This window comes from Canis lupus, chromosome 21, assembly GCF_011100685.1.
Source record: "Canis lupus familiaris isolate Mischka breed German Shepherd chromosome 21, alternate assembly UU_Cfam_GSD_1.0, whole genome shotgun sequence".
In the NCBI taxonomy this organism is placed as follows: Eukaryota; Metazoa; Chordata; class Mammalia; order Carnivora; family Canidae; genus Canis; species Canis lupus.
In genome coordinates this window covers 36,881,488-36,894,848 of record NC_049242.1, presented here as the reverse complement: position 1 = coordinate 36,894,848, position 13,361 = coordinate 36,881,488, and the positions used below count along the sequence as shown (strand labels likewise).

At 52.6% G+C, this 13,361-nt stretch overlaps 1 protein-coding gene across 12 annotated transcripts in view; it reads right to left on the bottom strand.

Moving 5' to 3' along the window:
• ARNTL (aryl hydrocarbon receptor nuclear translocator like) overlaps positions 1-13,361 on the bottom strand; it is a 101,444-nt gene that overhangs the window by 35,905 nt on the left and 52,178 nt on the right. The gene's annotated exons all lie outside the window — the stretch shown is intronic.

Here is a 13,361-nt window from a genome sequence, read left to right as displayed (position 1 = left end):
ATGAATAAATAAATAAACTCTTTAAAAAAAAATCAGAAGGCCTTGCCGGGCTCTGGGCTCCCTGCTCAGCGCGGAGCCTGCTTCTCCCTCTGCCCCTCCCCCTCACTCGTGCTCTCTCAAATAAATAAAATCTTTTTTTAATTAAAGATTTTATTTATTCATGACACACACACACACACACACACACACACACACTGAGAGAGGGAGGCAGAGACACAGGCAGAGGGAGAAGCAGGCTCCATGCAGGGAGCCCCAACACAGGACTCGATCTCGGGACTCCAGGATCACGCCCTGGGCCGAAGGCGGCGCTAAACCACTGAGCCACCCAGGAATCACCATAAAATCTTTTTAATAAAAATCAGAAGGCCTTTCTTATATGCTTGGACAAAGTAAGGGAGCTGAATCAGCGGTGACAAGTATTTCTGGAAAACTGTTTTCTCTCCAAGACGGTGTTCTTAGACGTAAGACAATGAAACAACAAAAGAAAAACAACAAAAACCCCTCTCTTTCTGAGCTACTTCCCAAAGAGAACTGAGCCCAGGGAGGGGCTCCAAGAGGCCACAGGGAACTGGGAGAGTCGTCCTTGCCAAGGGGAGCTCAGGGCCAGCCCTGGTGCTGCCATCCGAGTGACACAGAGTGAAGACACTCCTGGGAGAGCCTGGCCCGTGGGCCTGGAATCGGGGGCCACAGGTGTGCCCACTTCTGAGCTGGAGCCTTCCAAAGGAGGGGGAGGCTCCCTGGATGTCAGAGGAAGCAAAGCACGAAGGGACTCGTGCAGTGTGCCCGGGGAGGACTTGGTGGTACCCTCGGTGCCTCCACAGTCCCCTCGCGCTCCTTGGAGTTCAGGGAGAAGGATCTCAGGGGCTCACAGAGAAGATCGGGGCAGGGAGGCTAGACGAGAAGTCCCAGCCCGGGCTGCCCCTGCAGCTGAGAAGGCTGCGGATGTCACCCAAAGCACACACAGCTGCCCCTCTGAGCAGGGGCAGAGAAACGCACACGTGTCATCTACTGGGGGGTGACCACATAGAAGACCACCGATCGCAGACGAGCGTCTCTCTCTGCTTTCCCTCCTCCCTGAGCCAGCACCCCGGTTCAAACTGGTGGCTGCCCTCCCTGCGAGGACAAGTCTGCAGGACACCCCCCGGGGCCGGCCCGGCCAGGTGACTTCCTTGGACCGATGCCTGTGGGCCTGAGCGACAGCCTCGACTTTGGAACAGAACTTTTACCGTGAGTTCCTTTGTGCCAAGACTGGCAATTTCCCGGCTGGAGGCTCCTTTCGCCAAGGTCCCGGATGGATGAGCAGCACCAGCGGGAGGAAGAAGCAACCCTTTGCTGCTGCAGGCGTGGAGGTGGAGAGCGTGTGTGTCAGCAGGGTGACCGGCCCTCGTCGCCTCAAACCTTCCCACTTCTGCACGGGAACCCCCAGACAACCCCTTAGTCCCAGACAGACGGGACGGTGGTCCCCTGGCTCCTGCCGCTGGCTCTATCCGTCGCCCTAAGCTGACCCCCACCGGCTGGACGGAGGAAGCGCAGACGGAGGCCCGGAGGCGGAGGGAAAGGGGATGTGTTCACCCTGGCCCAGCTTATCTTCACAATAACCTACTGTGATCACTATCCCAGTTTTCCAGGGAAGCACTGAGGAGGCAAAGCTGCGTGGCCCTAGATGACACAGCGAGTGGGCACGGGAACCCGACGTGTCTGGCTCCACGCTGGTCCCTTCTGCCTGCCACACCGCTGCCAGTCCTGTCTCAGGCCCTCCCCAGCCCCCAGGGAAGGCAGGAGGGGGATGAGGAGCCCTCCCCTACCTGCCCCCCTCCTGTCCCTACCCTCGGCTGGGACAGCTGACGGAGTCCTGTGCAGACCACCTTGCAAAGCCCCAGATGGCCCTGGGGTGGTGGCTTTTGATGGTGCATGTCCATGAAGGGGAAATCAGCATCCTTGACCACCCTGTCTGCTGGCTGCTTACCGATCTGCTCCCCCCAAAGCCCCGAGCTCCCCAGGAAGGGCTCCTGTGTGGCCATGGCTGCATCCCACAGCCTTCGCGGGCCGGCCAGGGGCACAGACGTGCTGTAGGCCTCGGCCCCGAGAGCCATGGCAGGTGGCCCGCTGCTGGTGGCGGCTCCAGGCTTACGGAGGGAATGGATGAGGGGCCGCTCTGGTCTATCCAGGTGCTGGTGGTCCGAGGCCAGATGCTAGAAGGGCTCTGTCTCGCTGCAAGTCCCCCCCGGGCCCCCCACGGTCACTCTGACAGCCTGTGGGGGGTTCGGCTGCCCTGCTGTGGGCAACAGATGCCACTTAGAGAATGTTCGCCCGGGGAGACCTGATGTCTGCACCAAGGTAACAGGTGTCTGTCTCGGGATCATTCAGCAAGCCTTTCTCTAGCCTCTGGGGCACTGGGGACACAGGGAGGAAGGAGCAGTCCTAACGTTCAAGACTCCCTCAGTCTAGCTGGAGAGACAGGGTCTAAGTAAAGAGACAGGCAGGGACACGCTTGCGGCTGCGTGTGCAGCGCGTTGCACAAGCCCAGGATGCGCCTCGGCTTAGGCTAAGCGGCCGAGGTTTGTAGGGCCATTCTGACAAATTTCCAGCAGGTGGCAGCCAAGTGACTTGAGGAAGGAGGGCCCTTCTCTTGGCCATGAAGCACAGGTGAGGCACAGGGGCGGACAGGAGGCGAAAATAATTGATCAGCTGGTGTGTGTGGTGGGGGTAAGGGGAGGAGAGAGAACCAGGGAGGCGGCGAGACCCGAACTGGATGCTGCAGGTGCTTGCCCGGTGCACGGGGTGGTCAGAGGTCTGTCCTGAGCCAGGGAGAGAAGTGCTTGCCGTGGCTGTCAGGGGCCCGGGGAGCCTGTTTGTGGTACTTAGGGACCCAGTCCTACTGGTAGCTCGAGAGGCTTGGGAACCCCGAAATCAAACACAGAGCAAGGAGGCTGTGTTTGGAAGCTCAGGACTTGGAGGGCCAGCTCAGAGGGTCTCGCGGGGGCAGGATTTGTAAATCCTTCAGCATTTCGTAATGCAAACCAGGCTTGTTCTTGTAGAAAAGATCTCCGATACCACCGATGGAGAATTCCCCGGAATTCTACAGAATTCCGGGCTCCGGGGGGCTGCCGAGGGTGCTAGAGGGGTTCGGAGATGTCGTTGAGAGGCTTGGCACCAAGCATGCAGCTAGCGCAGCACAGTGCTTAGTAGGTGTTTGTTGAATGAATGTAATAGAGACACCGGCTTAGACCTTGGCCAAGTCTATCATTGAAGTATAGGAAGAAGAACCTTTCTTCTTCATTTTTTAAGGTATAGAGTAAGAGAGCCTGGCCCTAAAGACTTAGGGGAAGAACATTTGCCACCAAAAAACTTACTGCCTGAAGTTGAAGAAAGTTCTGGAAAACATCTGCATCTTGTTCTAAAGGAGACAAAAGCATGCACTGCTGTTATTTCATGGTCAAATGCAGGCAGCTGGCGTGAGGGAGAGCACGGTCAAAGATGGGGCGGCCCAAAGGCGCCTTGAGTCTCAGGTTGGGGCTGCAGATGGAGGCACACGGGAGGTAAGGCAGGGCAGCAGGGGTGGGCCCCAGGAGGGCTGGGACTCCGAGAAGAAAAGGGAGCTGCCTCCTTGGAGAATGGGGGCAAGGTGGAGGGGAAACGGGAAGAAGACAGAGCTGGTGGGCCAGGCCTGTGGGGTCCCCAGCCCCTCCACAGACAGGAGCTGGGGGAGAGCTGCGATTCTCCCCCGGGCACGGGGCAGGTGGAGGTGTGGACAAAAGGGTGAGATGATGGGCACACGAAACGGCAGGACAGAGTGGTGGTCAGCACAGGGTGTCTGGACCCAGACAGCCTGGGTTCAAATCCCAGCGGCACCACGGACGAGGCGTGCATCCTGGGCCAGCTCCCCGGCCCCTGGGAGCTGCCCCTGGGAGCTGCCGTCTCTCACCTGCCGGGGAGGAGCCTGCCTCCTCACAGGACGAATGAGCTGCATCTCTGAATGCTCACAGGTTAACTGCGCTCACTGAGATGGATGACCTCACGCTGGTGGGAGGAGGGTAGAAGGCTGTGGAAAGGTCAGCTTTGATGTCAAAGGCGGCACACTCAGAACGGAAAGTTTGAAATGAGGAGCTCAGAAATGGCACTGCTGGGGATTTACCCCAAAGATACAGATGCAGTGAAACGCCGGGACACCTGCACCCCGATGTTTCTAGCAGCAATGTCCACAATAGCCAAACTGTGGAAGGAGCCTCGGTGTCCATCGAAAGATGAATGGATACAGAAGATGTGGTTTATGTATACAATGGAATATTCCTCAGCCATTAGAAACAACAGATACCCACCATTTGCTTCGACGTGGATGGAACTGGAGGGTATTATGCTGAGTGAAATAAGTCAATCGGAGAAGGACAAACATTATATGGTCTCATTCATTTGGGGAATGTAGAAAATAGTGAAAGGGAATAAAGGGGAAAGGAGAAAAATGAGTGGGAAATATCAGAAAGGGAGACAGAACATGAGAGACTCCTAACTCTGGGAAACGAACGAGGGGTAGTGGAAGGGGAGGTGGGCGGGGGGTGGGGGTGACTGGGTGATGGGCACCGAGGGGGGCACTTGACAGGATGAGCACTGGGTGATATGCTATATGTTGGCAAATCAAACTCCAATAAAAAATAATAATTTTTTTTTAAAAAAAGAAGAAATGGTAAGAGCCGAGTACACAGGCTTGGTGGACGCAGAGAAAGTTACCATCGAGGGGGCCCAGCCCGGGGCAGGGAGGGCCTCTGGGGACCACCAGGGTGTCATTGAGGGGGGCTGGGGAAAGGCCAGAGTGAGGGACCTGGGGTGGCGCAGGGAAGGGGGCCAGAGATCAACCCAGAGGCCAACATTCTGCAGCAGGAAGCGCTGAGGACTCCTAACAACTGGCAAGCTGAGTGGCATTTCAGGGGCCCAGCCCCTTCATTTCACTTCAATGAAACCGAAATACAGAGAAATAGCTCCTCCTACAGAGAGCTGGGAATAGGATCCTGAGGCACTGAAGTCCATGTGTGAGAACAGGACTTTGCAGCTGCCCGGGAAGGTGAGACGGAGAAAGCACAGGACAGTGATTAATTTCCCTACGGAGACGGACACCACAGCTGAGCTGACAGCTGTGCCCAGAGCTGGGCTGCCCACCCTCCGGGGGGAGCCCTGGGGCGAAACAGCGACACCCCAGAAGTGCCGGGGGACAGGAGATCGATGTCCCCCTGTGGCCCACCTGCAAAAGGTTTTGCTGACAGGTACAGAGGCCTCAGATGGCTACCAGGGGCCCGAGGCCCTAAAGCAACCCATGCAAAGCAATTTCCCGAGCACCCATACACGCCAGGTCATTGGTATGGGAAGAGAGTTGGGAGTCTGAGTAACTTTCCAGCACAAATTGCATGTGGCAGTCAAATTTCGATCGAGGACAATGTTGTAATAATGAAGACACTGTTAGTGTGTGAGTCCACAATCATTCATCACTCTTTCAACAAATATTTGCTGAGGGCATCCAAGTGCCAGGCACCGTTCTCCACAACAGGCCCATGGGTGAAGACACAAAGATCCTTGTCCTCATCTGGTATACATTCTGGCGAGGACGGCAAGCAAAGGAGACAAATAAGTAAGTGATGCTGGGACGTGGTGAGTGCTGGGGAGAGGCGTCAGCATCGGGGCAGGAGGTGGAGGCAGTCAGGTTTGGGGAGGTGAGGTTGGAGGGAGGAGCACCCTAGGCCAGGAAGGGCCCATGCAAAGGTGGGGAAGGAGCCGAGGGCTGCCAGGGGACCAGCCCTGGGCCAGGATGGGCACGGACCACATGGGGCCTGGCTTTGACTGTGAGCAAAATAGGGGGGTGACAGGCTCCCACTTGGGGTTGTCTGGCTATGGGGTTGAGAAAAGATTGTGAGGAGGAGGACCTGTGTGTGTGGGCACATGTGGGGCAGTGGGGTCTCTGTGTGTGTACAAATGCACGTGTTGGGTGGGCACACCTGCAGGTGAGCTTGCACATGTATGTGCCAGAGCGCGCCTGTGCATGCACATATATGCATATGAGCATGTGTGTGCACACATGTGCAAGTGTGTGTGAGTGTGCACATGCATGCACGAGTGTGCTGTGGGGGAGGCCAGTGAGGAGAGGACTATAATAATCTGGGGAAGACACACAGCTGGGTCCTGGCCGGGGAGTGCAGGAAACCAGGAGCCCATAAGAGGGCTGGGGGCTGAGCGGCCAGGCAGGGTGAGGAGTCACCTTCAGTTCCTGGCATCTCTGGAGGAGCAGCTAACCGGACTTCTGATTTTTTTCTGGCATGAGGGGCAACAAAGGGCCCCAGCTACGGGGACACCTGGGGGTGGCAGCCCAACCTGAGCTCCGCTTGTCAGGCTGCATGCCCAGTGTGTTCACCTAGAGGCCAGGGCTGTTGGTCGGGACCTGCTGAGCAAGAGGCACACAAGGCATCTAAGTTACAGCACAGACTGCCCGGCTGTGCGCTGTGTCCCCGCTGCCCGCAGGGACTCAGTTCCTGGGTATCAATCCTGCTGAGGATGCCACTAGCCTGGACGAGGCTGAGTTGGTTCTCAATGATCTTTCAGGAACGGCATTATTAACAACACCGTGTATAAGATGGCACCGAGGCTCGGAGAAGTACAGCAACTTGTCTGAGATCGCACAGCCAGGAGGCGGAACAGGGACGCACCCCCAACGTGTCCAACTCAAGAGCTGGGCTCCCACATGTGCTTTGTGTCTTTAGGGACTTGGAAGAGAAAAGTGAAAGCTCTGTCCCAAGTAGGAGAAATCGGGCGGGGCCAGTGTGTGCCCGCGCCACTCCCTCCCACAACACAAGGGCGTCAAAACACGCAGCAAGGCCATGAATGGACCCGAGTGCTGGGGGACTGGCTGGTGTGTTTAACAGATGGTCCCTTGCGTTTCAACTCGCAACAACTGGAAACCTTTCTGAAATGCACTCGTCCGCATGCTGTCCTGGTGAGCACTGGTTGAGGAAGATGATTTAACCTTGCGATGAATCTCAAGGCCTTCCCCCAGTGCTCCAGATCTCAGACGTTGCTCGGAGTGTATCCTGACCCCAGGAGTGACCCCGCAAGTTCCTCTTTTAGCTAAAACGGAATCAGCTTGTTTTCTTTCATTCCTACGCAAGGAATAAAACAATTATTTCAGTGATTTCAGTTTCATTTCTCTGAGCTTTGGTTACAGCAAGGGAGCGTTCCATGTCCAAGGATCTGAAAGCGCATGAGTTCTTGAGGTACTGTTTTGGAGAAAATATTCAGTGCAAGGATCACAACAAAAGCAACAATGCAAAAGCTATGGCAGCTGAAACCACACGCTGGGCCTTGATTTTGTGCCAGTCAGTGTTGTTTCATGTTATTTCCAAAGAAGTAACTAATTTTCAGAGATGTTAAGTAAATTGCCTGAAATTCTTAGCTCATGAGTGAGAAAGCCAGGACTCAAACCCAGGTCAGTCTGACCCGAAAGCTCTGTGACAGGTGAAGGCCTATTATCCTTTCTTAGTTAAACGAAACAAGAGAAAAACCTCCTATGAATAGATAAAAAGACAAATACCTCAGTGGAAAACTATCTAAAGAATAGGAAGAGGTAATTCACAAAATTCACACAATTAATTCATGCAGAGGCCGTAAAACAACACAGTAAAGAGGAGGGAGGCTGCTGGCTGGTTCTCCTTTCTCTAAAAATCTACACATGGATGTTTAAAAAAATGTTTGTGCAGGTGGGAGAGGTGGAAAAAAAAAAACCAAATGGCAGAGATGAAGAAAGATGACGAAAACCATGTTTCAGACTCCTTAAGATATACATATTTTCTAAGATGGATGGGGGCAACATCAAAACACCTTATTTCTCTAACAAAGGATGCAATTAAAAATTCTGACTTCTATTACATATTCTTATGTAAAAGGACATTTTAAGGGAAAGGAAACCATTTTTTTAGATTTAATTTTTATTTTTTTATGAAGCTCTTTTTTTCCCCCCAGGACCTATTTAAAGACTCATGAAGTTCTACAAAGCTATTGGAAAAATATCTGTCCACAGGTTCTCCTGCCCATTCTCTTGCCTGTTTCCAGAGGCAACCAGTTACGGAAAGCGCCCCCACCTTTCTGAACAACAGCTTATGGTACCACTCAACGATATTCCAGTTTCAACCAGGATCTATTCACTTCTCACCATGGAAGAGGAAAATGTACCTCTCTTCCATTACCTCTGTCATTACAGACACACGTAAGAACCTACCCTACCATTCAGCCAATAAAGTTACATAATTACTTGGGTTAGATGAATATTCGGCTTTTATATTTACTGTGATTAAGCAAATCCTAGGCTCAGTGGAACCTTGTAGGATATTCTGACCTCATTCCTTTGTTGCATACCTCTGGTTCCCTTTAGCTGTTAACCTGTCCTTTCTAATATTAAAAAATATGTATATATATGTACATATATTTAACCAATCCTCTTGCATTTGCCTACGTCTCCCTTCAACTTGTTCAAAGAAGCCATTTCTTGTCATTTCAGATGTATCCTAAGGTTTCTCCAGCTAATTTATAAGCTAGTACACACACACATGCATGCATGCTCCCTCTCTCATGCTTTCAAAGATTCAATACAAATATTTTTAACATTCTTTTCACCCTCTTTAAATTTGTAAATAATATAGCCTACCAACATTTATAATTTCAAAAGCAAGCAACATGATACCCTAACTATAATACAAAGGAGAAAGAAAGGTTAGTTAAAATAAGATACTACGTATGGAGTCAATATGCAAATATCGGGTTCAGCTACTCAGAAGACATGGTGAAAGATATAATGAGGTGCCGGGGCCTATTTATAACGAACACGTAAACCTCATATATTTGGTAGCTGGGTTCCTGGAAAATTTAGTATATATTAAAAACATGCAAAAATTATGTGTGTTTATATTTAAAGTGGGAGTCCGATTCCAGGCTCAGATCATTGTAAACAGAGTTCCAGCTACGTGAATGCCCACTGGACGTCAGGAGGTTGTGCAGGATGCCAGACACTCCTTTGTTCTCCATAGGTTGTTACACCTAGCAAATCTGCTTCCCAGTCCACAGCCCCGGCCTCCGCACCCGGACAGCCAAATCGCCCTGCACGTTCCCAAGGTGTCCTATAGGGGGCGCCACGTACCCATTCAGTACGGGCAGCTGGTTCAACTCTCTTTTTTTACAAAGAGAAGGGGTAAAGAGGTTAAGATATCTACCCAAAGCCATATAGGGAAGCGACAGCAGTCAGGACTAGATAAGGAGAAGGGGTAGACAGGAAAGGAGAAAGGAGAGGATTCAAATATTCATATATATTCATTGCTAGACACGGTGCCAGGTGCCTTTTGTCAGGCTCACACGTATCTCATCTAATCCTCCTAGCCTCAGGGGTTAGTTCCAGCCCCAATTTTCAGACATGGACACCACATTTCAGGAGGTTAGGTCCTTGCTCAGGGCCCCATTTTTGGTAACAACAGAATTTGATTCTCTCCAGTCTTTTTTCTATTGGTTCAAGCTGCTTTCCCTCCAGGTCTTGGGGCCCATACCTTGGGGTCCCCTCACTTTGCTACTTAAATCTTTAGGAAATAGTACCTAGGGTGTAGGCTGTCTGAGAAGCAATGAGCAAAAAGAAAGATGGTTCAACCCCAGCTTCTCGGCCCTTGTGGTTGAGCCGGTGTGTGGCCGGTGCCCTGGGGTTCCTGAGCACAGGAAGCCAACTCTTGATGAAGTCATATGCTCCCGGGAGAGCCCAGCCTGACCTGCCAGGGGTCAGGCCAGGACACCCAACGTGACTGCAGGGACTTCTCCCGCCCCGGAAGGCCCAGGCCTCCGCCGTCCGCCCCACACTCCGCACGGTGGCAGGCAGCCAAGGGGCTGGAGCTCACACGGCAAAGGCAGGAAAGGCCAGGCAGTAAACGAGGACTTGGTCACCAAACCTTGAGGTGTCAGGTGTGGGGAATGCTCCAGAACAGTCACTGCAGCTTCACGACATGTCTGCCTCTGCTTAATTAAGCTCCAAATCATCCCTCTAAGAAGACAGTGTTATTTCCACCTTACAGAAGAGGAAACCAAGACCGCAAGTGACCGGCACCTAGTTACACAGCTGGCAAGGGGCAGGGCCCGGTGCTCCCACCCAGGCCAGACCAGCCGCAACCCCCTCCCTCTCCTGCACCTTGCAAAACCCTTCCTGATTTATGCATTGCAAACCAATGCGTATTTGGCACCTTACCATCCAGCTGTGGAGGGCAGGTGGGCATCGTGCCCCTCCACCCCATCAGTTACGACCGACAACTGGATCAGGTACTGGAAGAGGTGGTCCCATCTGGCAGTCCTCAGGCACCTTTCTCTTTCAGCTTTCTGGCCACAAAACCATGACTAAGCCCTTTAAACGAGGAACCCATTGCATCAGACTTCATATTCAGGAAAAGAAAATACACACAGCCCATATTTGTCACCCTGATCTAAATGCACCCCACAGGGCCCAGCAGAGCTTGATGAACCCATTTGTTGATGACAGTGCACAGGCCTCTGCCCCGCAGTCCACTGTGTGCAAGCAATCTCTGAGGAGGTTTCACAGAAAAGGGTTCACCTCGGGCTCTGGTCAAATGATTTTTTGCAAAATAAGTCAAAGGAGGGCCAGCCCCAGTCTCTAATGCATCCACATCTCTGCTCTGCCACTTACTTGCCTGACTCTGGACAAGATCTAATCTCTGTTCCTCGGTTTCCCCATTAGCAAAAGGAGGATACTGACAGTCCCCACCTCACAGAGTGGCTGTAGGCAGTAATAAAGACATCGATCTAAGAGCTTAGAACAGTGCCTGGCACACAGTGTGCCCTCGCGCTGCCCTACCACTGAAATTAACATTGACTGTCACATCTGAGCAAGAGTGGTTGATGGCCCTAGAGGACACAAACCCTAGCAAGGGAGATAAAGGGGTTGGTAAGGGGAGGGGAAGGGGTCCATGAGCACTACGTCCAAACCTCAAAAGTAGAAACTAGCTATGCCCGCGGACCTTTGTTCTGTGTTGCTACAAAGGGCTGACCTAGGTCAATGAGGAAACGGTGCCAAGTGGCAGATCTGGATTGGAATAAAGAAGGATTTTTGGACAGGCAGACATATCCACAAACAGGGAGCAGGACGCCTGGTGCGTGGGTTCCTGGGGGGCTAGGGACCTGCCTGCCTGTCACGGACAGTACACATGGGGTTTTCCTGCACAGGAAAATGGCCAGGGGAAATGGTCTCTGATGGCCCTTCCCACTGGACCATTCTATCACTCTGATAACAAGCAAGTGCTGATAGCCAGGGTGTGGCCAATCAATCAGCCTGAAGGAAGGAGGAGAAGACTTTGGAATATCTCAATGTACATAACCTTCAGGACTTTCACTTCATTCTCAGCACACCAGCAGGGGTGGTGGTGGTGGTGGCTATGACCAGCAATGGCTCCATGGAATTCAAAGCGTTTCCCAAGCACCTGCTGGGTGCCTAGCAAAGTAATTTCGAGAAAGAGTAAGATGACAGAGCTGTGCCAACAAGCTATCAATGTTTTCTCAGAGAATTTAAAGACTGCATCAATGACCAAAGCCACTGTTATTTGGGGCACAGGATACAAGTCATCAGCAGGGTCTGGGGGGCAGGAAGACGAGGGGGGTTGTCGGTCCAGGTCACAGGCAGCTTCCCAGCCATCTCTCTGGCAAGGTTTCAGCATTCTTCCCCACCGAAACTTGTACTGACACAACCCCCTGACCTGGGTGTACTTGGTGCTCCAGGCTGACCCCCACACAGAAGGAGATGCTGGGACACAGGGGAATGGCCAGAAGCCAGGAACGAGAGAGGAAGGGGCTGATCTGCTCGTTGAAAACTGATTCGGGAAGTATCCTCCATCATGAAATATTATCAGCTTTGTCAAATCTAAAACTTAAACAAAATATATTTTTAAAAGTAGAAACCATTTTGTCATGGAAAGATTATCAGACTGTATAAAAACTCTGACAGAAATCCAAGAAAAAAATTGAAGATGCTAAGTAAAGCTCATCAGCTATTTCCCAGGTATTTCCCGTACGGTTGTTACTGCTAATTCATATGTTCCCAGCTCTGAGGACTCAAAAGCAGGTCAGCAGCTGGAGGCATCAAAAGATTAAGGAAAAACAATTTACGGAGATGACACCGGAGACATCCTATGTACTGACTTCAATTCTTTGCACCTCCTGGAAATGTCTGCATATATTTCTGAGAATCCGTGTCTGGAGCGGTTAGGGACTTACTGGGCAGGAAGATAGTCTCCTCTCAGAGAGAAGGTACTCGATCCTCCACAGGCTCCAGCCCGAGTAACTCAGGCCCCCGAGCCCCTGGTCTGCCCAGAACGGCCCTCATTCCTCTCTCCCTGCCATGAGCCTCCTCTGCCTGGTGGGCTCCTGTCCCAGCAGGGCGCTGTCCCCCACCCCCTGGTTGGCCAGCTGTCTGCAGCTAACCCCCACTGCTGCTTCCTCCCTGTCATCTCTCCTCCCTGCTAGCTTCTCTCCAGGCTGACTACTACAGCCTTAATTTAGGCCCCGGGCACCCCCCGCCCTGGCCTACTCACATCCTCTAAAACCACTGGCCTCTAGCACTGCCAAGAGGTGACTTTTCCAGAAGCATCCACAGTCCATCCTTCCTCATAAAGGTTTCTCTCATGCCCTCTGCCTCCTCCCAGCCACAAAAAGAGAACTAACCCCCAGGGTGCACTCTAGCCAGACACTGAGCAGGGCCAGTAGCCCAGGGCAAGACAGGGACAGGTTTCGGCTCACCTGCCAGCTCGAGTTCATGGATATTAGACGCCCAGAGTGCTGCACAAAGAAGGATTGGGAGGGTCGGAAAGAAGCCACCAGGAGCAGTACCTGGGAACCCGAGGACTGGGAAGAACTGTGCTGTGCGGCCCGCCTGCCATCCCAGCACGGGGCAGAGCCTTCTGCAGCACTCCGGACCACCTGTCCCTGGCCTGTGCCCCAGCCTTGCACTCCCTGCGGTATTCGCATGAAATCTCCTCAATGGTCCGCTTTCAGGGCTCCTCCCAAAGTGTCATACCTACCTTTCCCGGCACCACCACGCCACCCTAATTTTCTTCCCTTGATACTCAGCAAATGGCTGCACCTACTTCCCTTAGAAAGGGACGGGTTAGGGAGCCATAAGGTCCCTATGGCATCCCTAACACTCTTCCAAGTGGGTCAGAGAGCAGCTGATTTTACCTCTGCCTTAGTGTCCCAATACACAGATTCCCAAATCCCGCCTCACCATGCCCTCCACTCGTCTAGCCGGCTGTTGTACTCACACAACCCTGTCTACTTCAGCATATGGTGGCCCCTGG